The sequence below is a fragment of the Haliotis asinina genome, chromosome 5 (assembly GCF_037392515.1).
Source record: "Haliotis asinina isolate JCU_RB_2024 chromosome 5, JCU_Hal_asi_v2, whole genome shotgun sequence".
Lineage (NCBI taxonomy): Eukaryota > Metazoa > Mollusca > Gastropoda > Lepetellida > Haliotidae > Haliotis > Haliotis asinina.
In genome coordinates this window covers 16,900,001-16,920,780 of record NC_090284.1, presented here as the reverse complement: position 1 = coordinate 16,920,780, position 20,780 = coordinate 16,900,001, and the positions used below count along the sequence as shown (strand labels likewise).

The window sequence follows — 20,780 nt, the reverse complement described above, 5'->3', positions numbered from 1 at the left end:
GGACACTAAGATCAGTTCCTTTGAAATTTGACAGTCATGACCAAAGTAACAGAAAGCATAATGAGATGATTGTCCAAAAGTGGACAAACACGTGTCCTAGGAATGTATGATTTAAGTATTTAGCACTGCTCGATTATGTACATGTATTTATATGGCATCCTTCTGTTAAATTACAACTCCGTTAATGGAAAAGAAAGATACATGATCTGGAAGGAGATTTGAGCTGGACCTCAGTGTATTTGGGCATATTTCACTGCTTACATATGTCACGATATTATGTCATACTACTACATGATCGCTTGTGACATTACACTGTGAACACACATATGTCAATGTGTTATCCCTTATTTTACAGTGCATTACAGAAAAGGCACATGTAACATATTACATATCTCAGAATTACTATACCTTACACTGGTATTATATCTTAAAGTGTTATGAAATATTACCATGTTACTACAATTTTTTAGATTGTACAATCTGAGTTATTAATTTATCCATGAGCATAAGCAGTCTGTACTGAACAGAGAAGCCTTTGTACAATTCTAATTCTATCATAAACATGCTTGTGAACATGTATGAAAAAGAAGCAACATAACAGTTTATCTTAACTCACACATGAATGTCGTTTTTTGATCGGCTGACAGCCCTTCGAGCTCATGAAACGTAAACAAGAACCAAGCGAGGGAACCTCAACCCATGCCCCCTCCCCCCACTCGTGAGCAGTGAACTCGAGTGTTCTCGAACAAGTTGCGTATCTTGTGCCAAATGCGCCACCTATGTGCCCCCCCCCTCTCTCTCTCACACACACACAAACTCACACAAACACACGCACTAACAAGCAAAAACATACGCACAAATACAAACACATACATCAAATACAAACACACACGTGCACTAAAGCACACACACCAAGGCACACACAAACACACACATACACTAAAGCGCGCGCACAAAACACACATACTGAATCACATTCAAAGACACAAACACCAATGCACACACAAAACACACATACACTAAACCACGTACAAACACACATATACTAAAGCACACAAAAACACACACAAACTAAAGCACTCGCTAAAACCACATATACTAAAGCACATACACACACAAACACTAATGCACACACATAACACACATACACTAAAGTACATACACGAAACATACATACACAAAAGTACACTCAAGCACACACATACACTAAAGTGCACACAAACATACATTAAATTACACACAAACACACACATACACAATGAAGGACACACATACACACACATACACACTGAAGGACACACATACACTAAATTACACATTCACACGTACGCTAACACTCAGACGTTCACACAAACACACACACGAGTATTTTAATTGTTGATAAAAATAATACAACAAAAACGTCTGTCAGGACGAGTTTGTGTCACAAAGACAATCTACTTCATGATGCTTTGCATTTCAAAATGTAAGTTGCAGCTGGTTTAGGAACCCATGTGTTTCCACAATCGCGGATTTAACTTTGCATTAATAACACACCTATCTGTGTCAATAATTGCTTGTCATCGCTTCCACTAAATAACCCCTGTGACGCCTGATTGCTTCTCGGCGCTCCAGCTGTCGCCTGTTCAATAATGACAGTGACAGTGACAGTGACAGTGATGTTTAACAAAGAACGTTTTCCCTTGAGTGTCTCCAATGGAATACTCACAAGTAGGGTATGTCAGAATGAACCTCAAGTTATGTGTCCAAGTATTGTATTCTCTTTATTCTATCATGGATCTAATATGTTCTAAAATGCATCTTATAGATGTTGTACGGTAGCCCAGTGGTTAAAGAGTCCGCCGTCGCGCTGAAGACCGGGGTTCGATTGACCACATGGGTACAAGTGTGCTGCCCATTTCTGGCATCCCCTGTCGTGATATTGCTGGGATATTGCTAAAAGTCAGGTATAGTCCGAATCACTTTATATTGTAACATCTTTGCCCACTTTTATTTGTTCCTGAACTGTGGAACACGCTGGAATTATGGGTTGTCATTCGGCCCCCAAAGAAAGAAGCGGCTTCATGATTTTTTTCTGGATGACTTGCGTGATGATGGGTCATGGAACGGAGTAGGTCGTCATAATATCATTCACTAAATATCAGCTATTTACATGTTACTGCCATATAGTTCAAATAGTGTGCAGTATTGAACAGAACAGTAAACTCCAACATGCGAAAGTCTGGATTTACTTGACGAGTGTTTGCCGTGTGTTTATGACCTTTCGGAAACACCATCTATCACCACTATTTGATAATTATTCATAAACACATTTTCATGATATCGTCAGAATCATACGTTCGACAACCATGTTTGCCAGAGATTATTTAAGGCCATGGAAAGTGTTTTGTCATATTTCTGTCATGCATAAACATGTTGGAATTGTAAAAAAGACTATACAAAACTGACTGCCTAACTTACTCGCGCTCTCATTGGTTACATGCATGTTTGATATAGACCGGCCTTGGAATACTACTGTCCTAAGGTTTAAAATATATGTCAGGTTCCTCGTGTTTTAAAATAATGAATCGTTTAGCACTGCTTAAATTATCTGAAAGCGCTGACGTCAACGCTATCAACGCCAACGTAAAACGTAAAACCACAAGCAGCGGGCGACATTAATACCCCATGCTCCACGACTGCCAATCACGCGTGCCAGGGCCAAATGTCCACCCATGATGCCCCGGTATAAATGCATTAACCCGTCTACGACGCCGTCGCCGGTCCCGGTCACGAGAGAGCGTCAGAGATGAACCCGCTCGTCGCTCTCCTAATGGCCGCTTTAGGGGGCGCTGTCCCGACCGTGGGGCAACTAAACCCTACGGACCGCGTATCCCGAGTTACATGTCGGCAGGCCCCAGGGACAAACGACACCATCTACGACTACAAATTCCGTGATGTATTTCAGCAGAGGATGGTGAAGCTTGATCACTACAGCGGGGACGTCGTTCTTATCGTCAACGTCGCCACCTACTGACAGTGGACACGACAGTACCACGGCTTGAGGGCACTCCAGCAGGAATTTGGTTCGCCTGGATTACGGATTATTGCCTTTCCGTGCAACCAGTTTGGCAAGGTGGGATAGTGTTCCGTAATTCACTGAAACCTTGTTGGTTCGAATCTAGGTATTCCGGAATTTCCGTTTAGAGATGTTTACAGTTGGGCAACGTGTGGCAAATTGGGGACTTAATGAAACGGCGGGGCGGCCTAGAGGTTAAAGCATTCGCTTGCTTAGTTGACGACGCTGGTTCGAATCCCCTTATGGATGTAATGTGATGAGCAGGCTGATGAACAAACAACGAATCTAATAGTGATCTTGTAATTCGTTACAAACGTATTTCGTTTTAACGAAAGGTTAATCATGTCGCCGTGTATCGCCCCTGAATTCGTTACATCCGTTGGTTCGTTATCATCGTTTTCCTTTTTAGAGCATAACGATTATTAATAACGAGACCGGTGAAGGTACGAGGTAGAAAAGGCACTCAGTACCCCATGCTTGCCATAAAAGGTGACTATGCTTGTGAAAGGCGACTGATGGGATCGAGTGGTCAGGCTCGCTGACATGGTTGACGCATGTTCCCAGTTGCACAGATCGATGTTGATGCTGTTGATCACTGGATTGTCTGGTCCACACGTGATTATTCACAGACCGCCGCCATATAGCTGGAATACTGCTGAGTGCGTCGTAAATGTAAACTCACTCACTCACTAACGACGTTTTCAGGTAATTAGGAGGTCACACGGGCATCTGAAGATTCAGACATATCTGCCAACAAGAACAAAATTTCGTGTAAGAATACGGGGAACTGAACAGCTTTGATTAAGTATTCCGCAGCCGAATTATGTGTCCAAACATACGGCGGTCTCGACGTAAATGCTGCGTTCCCTTCTTTTTATATTTAGTCATCATGATTTTGCGATCACTGAACTCGGATGTCTCGAAGGATTAATGTAGGCCTATACAACCACGGAATAACGATGTTTGTACAGTCGTAGAACAAATTATCTACCCCCATGGAATCGAGAATGTTTGTTCTCCGTCTCTGTCGCTTTTATTTCACTGTTACACATGTCAGAATGTGCAGAGCATTTTGAGCCAATAAAGCGACGTCACTTTTTCAGTAGCAAAACGACCTTTACAATCTTTGAGCGCATGTAGTCGAACAGTTTCCAGGTGCCACAGGGACCCGTTTATCATTACACTAGACTGACGATGCCGGTATGTTGAAGTTGTGAGCAGTAATTGTAATCGAACCATCCAGGTAATCCAATCAGTGATTTACGACGAGATCGATAACAGGAAACGCGGCGGATGGGAAAATTATGAATGTAAATATTGACGTGGGGAATATTTACCCATCTTTCTCTGTCGACAAACAGCGCAAACCATGTCAATTTATAAACCTTTATTTAATCATGCGATGTGAGTAAATAAACATGTACTGGAGAGAAACGTTAGGGTATTGATGTACAGGTATTCGTAAATTTCACGTCATCGACATGTAATTGCCATATGTCAGACTAAATTATTCTGAATCATCGTAGTCAACGTGTGACTACGAATACGTAGTTTGGTATTTTGCTAATGGCAGTGACATCTATTATCAAGGACATAACGGTAACGTGAGATAATATTTGAAACGTATGGCAATTCAGTCAATAAACATAACGGTTCCTGATCATCACGCTAAAAGCTAATTTTCATCACCCGTATATTCCAACGTAACAGGTTTATCAATAAAACAACAGCCCCCGACCAACAACATTACAATTACAGTATAATACAGTACTATACAGTACTATAGGAAATAGAAAAAAAGCTGTTTGCACATTGATCTCCACACTTGTAGTTGACCACATAAACTACATTCGGCCTAACTGTAGTGAGTGAGTTTAGTTTTACGACGCACTCAGCAATATTCCAGCTATATGGCGGCGGTCTGTAAATAATCGAGTCTGGACCAGACAATCCAGTGATCAACAGCATCAACATCGATCTGTGCAATTGGGAACCGATGACATGCGTCAACCAAGTCAGTGAACATGACCACCCGATCCCGTTAGTCGCCTCTTACGACAAGCATAATCGCCTTTTATGGCAAGCCTGGGTTGCTGGGTGCCTTTTCTACCCCGGGACCGTCACGGGTTTCGGCCAAACTACAGTTCCAGTGGTAGGGCGATAGGAAACGTATAAAAAGACTTTACTGTGGAGAAGATTAGTACAGAGATTAATGCAGATTAATGCCCAAAGCGACTTGTTTGGAACAGACCATAACTTCATGCAAGTTTGTGTGCGATGATATTGTATTATAAAGGACATGTTTTAAATGTCCACTTTGAAATTAGACGTAGCTTCATTATAAACGACACCTGACGTAAAAATAATATTAATAACTATGAAGGATGTACGCTACCGCCACTGTATAACGAAACATGTTGGAGAGGTCTTCTCAAAAGCAAAACCATGACAGGTGCAGCAGACGATAATTTGGGTCGGGATGGGGATTAGAGATATCAGCTAAGATATCATTGTCCCCTAGGAGAATTAAACTATGGAAGTACACGGAATGCCATAACAATTTAAAAATAATATCCAGTCTTGTCGATCTTCAGGTGGTCGCGCTACTCATATTGTGAGACATTTAAAAACATTCAATTCGTATCATACTCTTTTACATATCTCAAAACAAACTTTATGAAAGGAAGACACTAACATGTTTATTAATAATTTAGACATTAGCAGTATTTTTGTTTCATTTCCGACAGTACCTGAATGTTCCTCAATCAATAATCATTACGGTTACTGACCAACAATTATTTTTTTAACCGTATATACCAATATATTTAGTCAATTATTAACATAACTGTCCCTGGCCAACAAAACACTAACTATTTTCCTTTATCAATAAACATGACGGTCACTGCACAAAAAATTAAGACTAATTTATCTCAGCATTGTTTTTCAGTACGATTGTAAACTACAGAGATGATCATGAGTTACTGAAAAGGAGACGTGTATAGTCTCATTCCTCTCTGTGACAAGTATATCCTCCTTTATACACACTATAGTGACTGAACCATCTCTTGTCATATTCCCCTTATGCAGTGCATGCTGTCTAAACCGGCACTCATCAGGACTGAAGAAATAATCCACTTTAGACAACATGCCGGATTGTAGAGCTGAAGATAAATGTCCAAGACGGATGGGACTGAGATTTCACTCCGGGGTTAACAACTTGCCGTATTTGACAGATGCCGGTTTTGACAGCTTCCAGTGTAATGATCCCTATATTCTCAGGACGATAGGATTATCATTTGTACTCATTACATTATACACTCTTCCTTCATGGCATTAAACATCATTAACTGACGCATTTTTGTGGGAAGACATTAGCACTGGCTAACTTGGTTCCAAATATTCATATTCTATATTCAGGAGGAGCCTGGAGTCAATGGTACTGAAATCATGAACGGCATAAAATATGTTCGACCAGGGAGCGGCTTCGAGCCTAACTTCCCTCTGCTGGAGAAGATCGATGTGAATGGAGACAAGGAGGCTCCGCTCTATACTTATCTGAAGGTAAGACTTAAGACAAGGTGGCCTCGCTCTATACTTATCTGAAGGTAAGACTTAAGACAAGGTGGCCCCGCTCTATACTTATCTGAAGGTAAGACTTAAGACAATGAGGCTCCGCTCTATACATGTACTTATCTGGAGGTAAGTCTCTATACTATTAACACGGGAAAATTGAGCAAAGTTTTACCAATAATTTATAACTGTATGTCTTATTGAAAACAGGAAATTTACAGACCATTTGGACACGTTCCTCAATGTTAAACCTGTCAAGGGTCACAATGATAACGAGTATCAGACTTAATCCATGACCAGTATCTCTTAAGCTAACAGAACCAAGGTCTTTATACGACTGTATGTAGTTCACGCTGGTCCAATCACGTGGCATACTTATGACTGGCCATCGATGCCTTGGTCCATTCTAAATGACATAATCGATGGTTCACAATAACAGCATTATCGAAAGTTTTCTCTGTAAATGCGATTATCTGCGATAGCTGGAACAGGCATATAATACGGATGACAGTCACAAGTCAGGGGGTGGCTGTCTAGTAAATTTTATCTGTTGTATTACGTTGTGGATACTTGCTGTTTTGTAACTGTGTACGATGTAGATTGTGTAAACGCCATCTGCCTTGATGTGTTAAGTATTTAACAATGACATAGCTTTGTATACTTTTGAATGTGTGTCTTGATTAATGTAGTGTGTATAACGAATCTACGTATGATGTTTATATTCTTTGAAAGCTGATTGATATAATTGTAACACATTACTATTGAATTATCATGTAAAAGCTGCCTGCGACTGCTGTGTATTAAACTCCTTGTTTGTTTTATTCAGGTGTTGTGTTGAGTGTGGGTTGGTATAGTCATACCTCTTGTCAAGCGAGCAATTCCCCAAACTCGCGATTTAATATAATACTTATATGAAGGTGAGTCTCAAGACAAAGAGGCCCCACTCTAAACTTATCTGAAGGTAACACTTGAGATAATTTGGCTACGCCCTATACTTATCTGAAGGTAACACTTGAGATAATTTGGCTCCGCTCTATACTTATCTGAAGTAAAGGCTTGAGACAATGACGCTCACTCTAAACTTATCTGAAGGGGGAGGTGAGTGACAAATACAGTACTGAAACGTAGCTACAATTTTAAGAGTAGTAAAATATCGGTTTTTGAAAAATGAGTGTTTACGATGGCTTGTTTTAATTTGATATGAAGAGATACCATTTGGTAGCAGTAAATGTTGACAAAAATTGTGAACTTGAAAAAAACCCTCTTACACTTTTTGACAGACGATAGCAAGGTAATTAGACGTTTGCCCTTTCACGGCGTTTCCGATAGTTCTCCGTACATGTAAGTGATGGGAAATTGTCGTTAGTCGATACACACAATTCACATCTGACAGTTAGATCTCCACACTGCATTGTACCTTGACTCTTTGTATCTCTAACACGCCATGCTATAAACGGTGTATTGTTAAAGGATGCATACAGAAAATCGGACCTTAGTATCTGAGGGGTATTTATGAAACAAATCTTAACCCATACGGTCGCGACAAATTCTGATAAACTCACGAAAGTAAATATAAATTTTACAATGCCACCGGGTGTTATCTCATCCAATATTCCTGGCAAAGCGACACCAATTGTTACATGGGACTGGTTCAGGCATTCAGGCAAATGGTAAGCACCCGTATCATTTTTGGCTTCTCATTCGTCATTCAACTGAAACGTCGCAAATTCTGTTAAATGTTTGTAATTTCAGAAATACTGTCCCACAACATTCCTTCAGTTTGCGAGCGACATCTACTACAAGCCTCTGAGGGTGGGAGACGTTTACTGGAACTGGGAGAAGTTCCTCGTGGGTCGAGATGGTCGGGTGGTCAATCGGTACCATTCCAGTCTCGACCCTCTGGACAACGCCCTGGTTCAAGACATCATCCACGAGCTCAAGAAGCCAATGACAGGCAACGGTTTCCATGGGAACTTGTGGTCTCGGTAATGGGATATGGAGGACTATTTATAAAGGAGTGAAAATGTGCAGGGACATGGGCCCGAATGACATTGGAAGGAGGCAGGAGGGTTTCATTAAAGATCATCATTGTATATCCGCATTTGATATAAACTGTCGGGTAGAAGAGGGTATACCACCGTGTTTAATAGTAATTTACGTGCAAATACTTGATATTAGCTAACGTGCAAGCACTAGATAGTAGGTAATATGCGAGGGCTTAACAGCAGTGAATGTAAAAACGCTTAGTGGTTGCTAATAGCGAGCACTTGATAGCAGTTTATGTTCAAGCAGTAGCTATGTGCAAGCACGTAGCAGACGCTAATGTGCAAATACATGATAGTAACTAATCTGCAAGCACTTGATAGTAGGTAATGCGCAAGCACTTGATGGCAACTGATACGCAAGGACTTGATACTTAGCTAATATGCAAGCAGGATCAATGAGCTTTACGTCTCTTGATTGTGCATGAAAGTACTGTCGGAAATAGGAAAAAACAAACTGTTTTTAGGCTGTTACTGAGTATCCTTAATATTTACACAACTGCAAAATGGATATGTCGAAATAACTCACTTCGGCCTAACTGGACATTCAGTGGGGTGTTGTGCAGAAAAGCATGTTTACTCGTACAATCAGGCAAAGCTTACGAAAAATACGACTAGCTTCTGAAAACAATAGAGCAGACTACAATTAGATCGCTCAGCCAGGTATGTATTTAGGGCGAACGTAGTTCAACAGATATTTCACATTTTCTCATGTCCATCGATTGCCACATCTTTTAGCGTAGAATGTTTTAATTAAATCTTTCAGTCAAATCTTAGTTATAGTATTACACTTTCTATTGCCCGACAGTTTAGGTTGTCCACACCGTGTTTTTGTTATGATTGGGGCGCTGCAAGGGTTATAATGATGGGACAATCAGAAACAACGAAGTTGTGATTGTTCCTGATCACCAACCGGAAGTTAACGTACATCATGGCGCTACTTCCGGTGGGCTAGCTCAGCATGTGTCACATGATTTGATAAAAAAGGAAATTACGCTTTTTGTGTTCTTGTTTCTTCTGTCTCCTTTTCAGGACTCCTTCGTGAATACAACTTCTTTTCGGAGATGAATACGTACAGTCAGCCACGAACATATTGATTATGATCTTAAGGTTCTGTGTTGTATCGATCGGATACTGGCTACACGAAACGTACATCTTTGGGTACTACGAAGACTTAAAGGGTAGTACATTTGCATCACAATTCGACAGATCGATTATCTGAAATTGTCAAGGGCTTGGTTGACAGGTTCCGAGACTGACGTACAAACACTTGCCCTGAAGACATTAAAAAGCTTTTTCTTTCAACATAATCATCTAAATCACTGACAAATATACATTCAGTGATGATATAGTAGGGATTTATTCACAGGTTTGAAGAATTCTCTCTGTACGGAAATACCTCAACAGTATGACCCGTATGACCTCATCGTTCGGTTGGGTCTTTTTACTTATATGACACGTAACAAAAAGAGACAATTCTGAATTACATAGTCTGCTCCAAATAGAATCCAATCTGAATATCAAATTAGAAAATAATAAAAGAAACAAAATAAACCCCAAAACAACAGTTTCTTGATAATCTCGAATAATTGACGCTGCGTGTCTGAAAAGAACCGATTTCTGAATGCACTTGGTAAGGGAAAATACCTTTTGTTCTCGTTGTGTGTCGAGGATGAGTAAGGTTTGGTTGTACGCCGCTTTTAGCAATCTTCCGCCAATATCACGGCGGGGGACACAAGAAATGGTCTTCACACACTGTACCCATGTTGGGAATCGAACCTAGATCTTCGGCTTGACGAGGGAACGCATTAACCATCAGGTTAACCCACCACCCTAACCACGAAGAACAGGACGAAACTGCAAACGTATCGTAAGAACTTACATTATATGGTTCTGTTGAGGGTAATACTGTCTGATGTACGTCTCTTTCTGGCAGTGTTACCTGAGTCAGTAATAAGTAAGTGAGTGAGTGAGTTTAGTTTTACGCCGCATTCAGCAATATCCAGCTATGCGGCGGCGGTCTGTAAATAATCGGACCAGACAATCCAGTGATCAACAACACGAGCATCGATCTGCCACCCGATCCCGTTAGTCGCCTTTTACGACAAGCATAATCGCCTTTTATGGCAAGCATGGGTTGCTGAGTGCCTATTCTACCCCGGGACCCTCACGGGTCGCTAGTAATGAATGAATGAATGTCGGAAAGAGAAATTTCGTTGTCAGCCGATTTCCTAGTCGATACGGCGTGAATTACCATATGGAAAGTCCGCCATATGGTTCGAGGTACGACCAACTAATAGCTTTTACAGGAATAGTCACCGGAACATATTCCCGATATTCTTCACTGAGAAGTTCATCTGCCTCACAGGCAGTTTGTTTTATCCGGTATGATCATATCAGTGCTTTGAGCAGGATATTTATCCTGCAACAACGCCATAAAAGTGGACTATGTTTTACAGATTCGGATGAAAAAGGCAGCAGATAGGGTTCGGATGATCCTGGCACAATCAGGCTGGTAAGGTTCATCGTCAGCTCAGGGCCCTTGCCCCCTTTACACACAGCACAGACAGCTACCTAGTCGAATCCACCAGGAACTTTCCGGAGAATATGGAGACTCCCCAACACTGAAGCCTTCTGCATTAGACAGAGTGTCAGACGTGCTGTGCTTCCGATGGAGAACCTGGGCAGCCTCCTGATCTGCGCCAAGAGATCAGGAGATACCACACGAACAATAGGGATGGGACTCCTTGTATCCCATGTACTTGGGATGCCTGCGAGACATTTCAAAGGCGAAGTCCTCATATGTAGCATGCTTTCCTTGAATTGTACCTGTGGGCTGCTGTCAATAGGAACAGAAACTTCAATGATATAAATAGGTTCATTGGCTTTGTCAAAAAGGAGAAGATCGGACAGGAATAGCAGGAATTCTTCTCAAGCTATATATGGGCCTATTCCAAAGAAGTCTGAAAGCATCATTTTCCATAACGCCCGGGGACTTGTCCACTACTTATGGACCTCGGAGTCAAAGCAACACTCATGACAAAGGCGGTAGTAGAGGCAGCGAGCCACGCTGTCATGTCGTTTAAGATACGTTGTTTGTGCCAACGAAGGGCATCCACTGACAAGGTGTACAGTCTCTGTGAATTCAGTACACAATCGACAGTTCATGGTCATAGTTTCTTTAAGAATTACATTCACTCGATTGTGAGTGAGAAGTGATTGGTCCCAAGCAGCAAATATGAAGCCCTCAGTTTCACATTTTAAACCAGCCAACTTCATCCAGGCGAGGGAGTTGGTTGGATCTCTATTCTATTTTCTATTTTGATACACTGTGTGTACACATGATGCAAAGCCTTTCCACAAATGACCGTCTGTGAGCAGACTGGGTGAATAACTTCATCTGCTTTCCTCCCATCACTGTACCGTCCAGCAATACATCACCGTCAACAAAATCAACCTCAGTTTTCAGATTGTGTCCAACAACCTCGGCACGCTTAAAGTAGCTGTGGGATTCCATACTTTCATCGTGTGTCTTGACCTGCATCACCAGAGGATCATCCGATAAATAAATATGTCCAAAAGTACACAATACAATTATTGAAGAGCCTCGAAGTTAATAACATCACGACATCTCGAACTGATTGTCATATATAACGATTGCGAGAGGAACGAAGGTGGTGGTCTCTTTTTTGTCCAGTCAACTACTCCAAAGGAATAGGAAAGGGCTGACACAGGAAATGTATTGGTGATTTTGACCTTGTTTCGAGCAGTTTGCTCTGAAATTCCAACAAGTTGAGTTGACCAACAACTCATTAAAGACTTGAGTAAATCAAGTAGTCGCTCAGTGAGGTTAATTCACTGAAGAGACTTCGGAATCAATTCGTGATGGACAGAGTCAAATGGGTTTTTTTGTAGTCAATCCAACACATGAAGAGGTAGCGGTGATATGTTTTAGCCTCTTCATTCAAAATCATTTTAACTTTCGTAATGTCTCCATTCCCTTGCTCATGCTGTTGGTCACTGGGTTGTCTGATTCAGACTCGATAATTTATAGATCATGGCTGGGCGCGGCATAAAATTAAACTCACCTGCGCCAGCCCGTTGCCCTTGCAATGATTTGTGTTATTAAGTGATTAATATGCAGCTTCTGCCATCGTTGTTGTAGTGAGTTCAGTTTTTGCAATATCATGGTAGGGGACACCAGAAATGGACTACACTCATAGTACCCACGTGGTGAATCAAACCCGGGTCTTGGGCGAGACGAGTGAAATTAACATGATTGCGAATCCTCATAATTTTACCATGCGAGCTGAATATTGAAATCAAAGAATTTGATTCAACTATTCAAGAACAAAAGTTGTCTAAAAACGATCATAGTTTTAATTTGCTTAATGTGTTTGTACATGTATTACGAAGAGGTATGCACATTAAATGAAACACCGAGAACAAGTGGGGTGGCTCTACGCTAACGCTCATCACGTACCGTTTCAACTTTAAAGCGAAATTCAGTACTTTTTCATTGCAAAGAGGCTCTACCCATGAGCGAAACGTTCACTGTCAGATGTAAATCGAAATTCATACAGAAGTCGTTTGCACCAGGAAAGGATGCAGATTGTTTCAGACAGGGGAGACAACTCGAGCAATGCTGAGATATGAGTTATGGAGTAAGTCACGAAATCCACGAGTCGTATTTTAGGATGAAGCAATGCTTTTTGACGAAAAAAGGTTCAATCGTTCTGTATTTATCTAATATTACAATAATTACAATAATAACACAACAATAATTATTCTGTACACAAAACGCAGTGTACATTTAACAGCTACATATCATATCATATATTTGCGGTACATCCAACGCAATATTATGGCTGAATGAGTATTGTAAAACACACACACACACACACACACACACACACACACACACACACACACACACACACACACACACACACACACACACACACACACACACACACACACACACACACACACACACATTGGGCCAATTAATCAACACTTAACACGGTCATGATAAAATTTTTATCACTTTTATCTCTCACTTGTGCACAATGTGACGTAAATAACTCGTCAGCATGACGCATGTATATATGTATGTACACTTGTTAATATTGTATATTCTTTGCTCTTTTACCACCGATGGTGGTTGATGAGAATAAAGACGATGAAGTTGAAGTATAAAGTTCTGAAGAAGCGTAGATTATAAATATGTTTTGAAAAGAATTCTCTCTACTCCCGACATGGATTATGCTTCCCGGCACCTTATCTTAAGCTTTGGCGGTACGCACATAATTAGCTCTCCCGGGAAAACCGAAATATTCATTTTAGTCTTCCCGGGACATTTTGGAAATAAATTTTCGCCTTCCCGGTACTACACTGTGTTTCAAAAACTGCTGACATGACATTATAGCGTGCATACATACAGCGGCTTTAGATACTCGTGCTGTACATTATACTGCTCAATGTCATTGTTTACTGGGTGTTAATGGTTGTTATACTATGGTATTGGTCCTTCTACTCTTGGATGTCTTCACTCTAATGTCGGTCATAAATGATTGCATTTCATGATATTGTATCACAATATGTAAGCCGGTCAGACAGAGGAGAATGCACTTGTTAATTTCATTAATGCAAACAGTTTCCAGAAGTTATCGATTTGAGAATGGTTGCCGAGCAAATGTAGACTTAGAGTTCATGATGTTTGGGTAAGATGTACTTATTTGTTTATTGTACAGGGGTGGTTGTTATTTTACGCCGCATTCATCAATTGTCCAGCCTAATTGCGGAACTCTGTGAATAATCGAGTTTGGACCGGACAATCCAGTGATCAACATGAGCATTAATCTATGCATTTGGGATACAGTGGCATGTGTCAACGAGTCTGACCACCCGATCCCGTTAGCCGTGTTCAACGATAACCTTCGTGGATCTTCAGGAGTCGATGTAGATATCAGCTTCTTTAACAAACAGTCCCATTGAAGAATTTAAAGCTGTTCTATTCTGTTTTCTATGGAATCTATGAAGGTACATCGTCGCCTTACAAAAGTAAGCAAGAACGTGTCAAAATTTACCCAAGCGAGACAATGGGACAACGTGGTAAAGTCCCTTCTGGGATTCCATAATCTTTGTTTATATTAATTGCATCTACTAATATTGCACATGAAGACATCATGTGTTGCGTGAGTGGTGTCACGTAGAGGTTTCAGATCCGGGATTACATGTTTTGACTTTGACTTGATTCTGTATGCATGCTTGTGGACAGGATGTAATGGTGTCTTGAACAGTTTGAAATCCTACCGAAGTCCTATAGCGGGTATAGTGTCGATAGCGGACATGATAGCTTGAAACAATGCATCATAATTATATACAAGGCCGTCCCTGCACATAGCATGCGGATAATATTTCATATGTTAAATAGTAGTAACTATTAAAACTAAGAAGATCATATCAGATGGCATATTGCAATTACTGTGTAATACACCCAGTGTTGAACAGATGACAGTTGTGTGTTCCCCTAGATACAAGTTCAAGACAGCATATCCAAATAATACATTTGAGATCCTGTTGGAAAACCTGTCGTTAAGAGGTCTACGGTTGGTTTCCTATACTTTTACACTTACTCTGAGTCTTCCTTATTTACTGACTTACTTCTCACTCACTTACTTACATGGATTGTTATGAAATTATTGAGGTGAGTCCAACTTTGTTGTCAACACAATTATACTCATCAAAACAATCCGTAATAGTCGACATTAATACTAAGGTGGTGTATGTATGTATGTATGTGTGTGTGTGTGTGTGTGCGTGTACGTGTGCGTGTGCGTGTGTGTATGTAAGCACGCACGGCAGCGGGTTACTGTTGGTGGAGGGGTGCACACAACACAACGCTACTGATGGTCACAGCTGACAGCCCTCAACACAATTATACTCATCAAAACGGTATCATCAAAACAATCCGCAATAGTCGACATTAATACTAAGGTGGTGTATGTATGTATGTATGTATGTATGTATGTATGTATGTATGTATGTATGTATGTATGTATGTATGTATGTATGTATGTATGTATGTATGTATGTATGTATGTATGTATGTATGTATGTATGTATGTATGTATGTATGTATGTATGTATGTATTTATGTGTGTGTGTGTGTATGTGTGTATGTATGTATGTATGTATGTAAGCACGCACGGCAGCGGGTTACTGTTGGTGGAGGGGTGCACACAACACAACGCTACTGATGGTCACAGCTGACAGCCCTCAACACAATTATACTCATCAAAACGGTATCATCAAAACAATCCGCAATAGTCGACATTAATACTAAGGTGGTGTATGTATGTATGTATGTATTTATGTGTGTGTGTGTGTGTGTGTGTGTGTGTGTGTGTGTGTGTGTGTGTGTGTGTGTGTGTGTGTGTGTGTGTGTGTGTGTGTGTGTGTGTGTGTGTGTGTGTGTGTGTGTGTGTGTGTGTGTGTATGTATGTAAGCACGCACGGCAGCGGGTTACTGTTGGTGGAGGGGTGCACACAACACAACGCTACGGATGGTCACAGTTGACAGCCCTCTATTCCCATTAAAATGAACGTTTGAGGTCACCATGGAAACATACATACATGTAACTACGTATTTGAGCGTAGCATACATAACATGACATACATATAGATGCACTACGCTTTCCATATATTCACGGAATAGAGCTAGCCTTGATAATGTACTAGCACAAATATGATATATTTCATATAAATAGCAACAGGAAAACTATTCACACATGCATAAATCAAGATGACAAGAATTTTTTTATGGATGATCAACTTCTTTATTGCGGGTTAGCGACGTTTCGGTATAGATTCTTATACCGTTTTCAAGCGTGTTGCGGGTTAGCGACGTTTCGGTATAGATTCTTATACCGTTTTCAAGAATCTATACCGAAACGTCACACGCTTGAAAACGGTATAAGAATCTATACCGAAACGTCGCTAACCCGCAATAAAGAAGTTGATCATCCATAAAAATTCTTGTCATCTTTATCTCAGCAACTTCTAGAATGCCTCTCAAACAGTTCATGCATAAATCATTTAGGATATTCAGTAAATATATCACACATATACCTAAGAAAATACCTTTAATACTTATAAGGTCCTATAACGTACACTTACCACTATATGGCAATGAATAGCAATGTGTGGCAATGGTCCTCTTTAAATTATCTGTGAGTGCTAACAAACTATGTGTGACGCAAACCTTTAAAACTAACCAGACAATAGGTGGCAAGCTGACCCGAGAAACTGAGGCTGAAGGACAAAAGAAACATGTGCAGAATGTAAGCGCATGGGTCAGAACCTGGCCTGACCTAGAAGAGTGGCTATTGTTAATTTGAGTGATTGTGGGTGCATGGATACATTTAAATGTGAGGGTTTATTATGTTTTATTTGTAAATATAAAATCTGACACCTATAAACTCTATAATAACTATATACATAATAATTACTGAAACGTAGAAACTATGAAACTAATAGTGATTAAAACATGACCTGGCCACATATGTATGTATGTATGTATGTATGTATGTATGTATGTATGTATGTATGTATGTATGTATGTATGTATGTATGTATGTATGTGTGTGTGTGTGTGTGTGTGTGTGTGTGTGTGTGTGTGTGTGTGTATGTATGTATGTATGTATGTATGTATGAATGTACGTATGTATGTATGTATGTATGTATGTATGTATGTATGTATGTATGTATGTATGTATGTATGTATGTATGTATGTATGTATGTATGTATGTATGTATGTATGTATGTATGTATGTATGTGTGTATGTAATATGCATGCATATTAATAATACTTATTTTACCTACGTTATAAATTCTTCCTGTGTTATCATCGCTATATGGCTGCAATATTGTGATGTATAATTGTATCTCACGAACTCGCTCATGTATTATCGCATTGTCTGAAATGATTATACCTTGTCATAACGTTTGTAATATCAAATGGTTAATATTCACATGACTTAACTATCACTATAGTAAATCCACAATACATTCACAATTAAAGCCGATTGTTGTACTGTAACATGTCTTATATATCACGTGAATGACGTAGTCCAGGCATATGATCGGAATAAGTTATATCCCACAAGTTCGTCTTTGAACACTGGCAGGCTGGCCCCACATCACCGGTACCTTGTCCCTCACCTTGTCCCCGGCCCCCATTTCACCTTGTCTCAGTCCCCACATCACCTTGTCCCTGGCCCTCACATCACCTTGTCCCTGCCCAATATCCCCTTGTCTCAATGCCCACATCACCTTGTCCCTGGCCCCAAGTCACCTTGTCCCCTCCCCCAAATCACCTTGTCTCAGTCCCCACATCACCTTGTCCCTGGACCCACATCACCTTGTCCCTGAACCCAAGTCACCTTGTCCCCTGCCCCAAATTACCTTGTCTCAGTCCCCACATCACCTTGTCCCTGGTCCCACATCACCTTGTCCCAGTTCTTCACCTCACTGCGCAGTGGAATTGAAATGAGTGAGGTCGTATTTATCAATACACTGCAGTTGTGCCACACACTGCATTGACTACGCACATTCCTAAAATACACCGTCATATATCTACTCAAACCTAATAATACGGATATCAAGTGGATAATAAAGCTGCCACAGTGTAGCTATTGGGAGGTTATTTTGAAGCATGCAACAATAAGGAGAGAGGATTGACAAGTCGTTCCGCACAAATACGACCTGAGTCCCGCAACAGCGCGATCCTACTGCTACAACAGGCGTAAGTCTATGCTAAACTATGCGCGATAGGACCATCTTAGCGCTACGACACCTTTAAGGAACCAGGGGCTAGATTTTCGAAGCTCTCTTAGCACTAAGCTAGTTCTAAGTTAATGTTAATGGTTGGCATTTACGACTAGCGCTAAGAGAGCTTAACAACTCTAAGCTCATTGCCTGGGCCCTGGTCGACAGGGATAGTCATTACGAAACAGATAAACTTATTTTGAAGCTATTGCCTTATTAAAATGTCTCTCATCTCTAGGAAAATTGTTTCCATGGATACGGCTTCCTGGTCCAGGACTTAAGTATCGGTTAGTATTGTTTTGTTTGATGTTTAACGTGGCATTCGGGAATTATCTAGCAATGGTCTGTAAATAATCGATTGTGGATAAGACAATATAGTGATCAACAGCACGAGCATCGATCTACACAAATGTGAAACAATGTCATGCGTCAGTCATATCAGCGAGCCTGACCACCCGATCCCTTTAGTCGTGCGCGCTAGCACGCACTGGTTACTGAAGATCAGTTCTAACAGGGATAATCACGGGTTATGCTTTAATATATGTCTGTTAAAGAGGTACCATGTGACTCATTCGTCACCACTCGTCCCTGTCCGTAATCTCCGAGAGGCTCGTCACGGAGTAACAAGAGTTGGTCACGAATGCAAGTGGTTTCGCAGCGAGTTGTGTCTTATAGCCTGTACATGTGCCGTTGATTACTCACAGAAGCCCGTTGGGACGGAGGGGAAGCCAGGTGCTTAATGCGCTCGCTGGTCATGCCGAAGATCTGGGTTCGATTCCTCACATGAGGAAAATGAGTGAATCCCATATTTGGTGTCGGCTGCCTTGATGTTTCTCTACCTATATTAAAAGCGTAAAACAATACTCACTCATCTAAGACAATTTAACCATTCACACGTATATGGCTTGTGTTACATGGTCAGCAAACTGTATATAACTGAATATATTAATTATTTCTACATACAAATAGGAGGTAGTAATGAATGTGCCAACTTCATGCTCCGATACAGTCGTCATACTCGATGGTCACTGTTCGTGTTATTAGCAAGTACTGTTTTGTGTTCTTGAACCGTGTTATATGATTTATATAGTCTTTTATGAATGCATTCCATCCTGACATATCTCATTAGTACAACAACCTTAGCACAATGTCCCCTAATTCCATTTTCCATGCGCCATCACACGAGACTGAGAATGCGTTATAGTAAACTACGTTTTTTTTTATCGTGCTTATAGCGTTTTTGTAACGTGCATATATAACGAATGAAGTGAACAGTTCCAACCGCTATGTACTTAATCGAAATGGATAACGAAAAAAAATAATGTTATAATGAACTACAATTAGTTGTCGCTTTTAGTTCGGTGTAACCGTAGTGTATTGTATATCATTCATTTATTCGAATATATCTCGCTGAAGGACGGTGAAGTAGCCTAGTGGTTAAAGCGTTCGCTTGTCACGCTGAAGATCCGAGTTCGATTCACCACATGGGTACAATGTGTCCTCGGCGATGTTTTATTGGAACAACGTCTGCACATGAAATGTGATAGAATATAGTCAAAGGGCTGACTGGTTCGGTGGTTGTTCATAGCCGTAAACAGAGATATTCTAGTTTTATGGCGACGGTCTATAGATAATCGAGTCTGAATCAAACAATCCAGTGATCAACAGCACGACCATCGATCTACGCAACTGAGATACGATGAGACGTGTCAAACACGTCAGCGAGCATGACCACCCGATCCCGTTAATCTCCTCAAGCATGGTTTACCAAAGACCAATTCTATGCATATAATCAAAGCGAGCATAATGACTACCCTGAAACTGTGGAATATATTCTATATAATCAACACTTACGTGGGCTGTGATAGATTTGTTTCATGACAGACTAAAGGAGCGTCATGGCGTACCTAAGAGGATTAGCTATTGTGAGACTCTACCCCTACGGATTGTTCTTCTCAATTACTTTTCTCTTCTATTTGTCAACACAAATGACCTACATATTCCGTTTTCAATGGTAGATATAAAAATAATTATCTTTGTAATAACTTAATCATCATATTTTATAAGGCCAGTTGACGCAACGGGTCTTCATTCAAATTATAGAAAACCTATTTCATGACATAAATAAGTGATGTCAGAGAACACGTGTTTTAATAAATTTAATTTCATAAAACGTTCATTGAAGCTGAAATATAGATGGAAACGTTCTGAAATGAGTGTTTTATATAGTTCTATACAATTTGAGTCAATTAAACATGTCATGCAAACCCAGAACACAA

At 40.5% G+C, this 20,780-nt stretch overlaps 1 long non-coding RNA gene and 1 pseudogene across 1 annotated transcript in view; both read left to right on the top strand.

Moving 5' to 3' along the window:
* LOC137283747 (uncharacterized) overlaps positions 1 to 20,780 on the top strand; it is a 702,566-nt gene that overhangs the window by 83,935 nt on the left and 597,851 nt on the right. The window lies entirely within an intron of this gene.
* Positions 2,763 to 9,666, top strand: LOC137284718 (glutathione peroxidase-like; annotated as a pseudogene).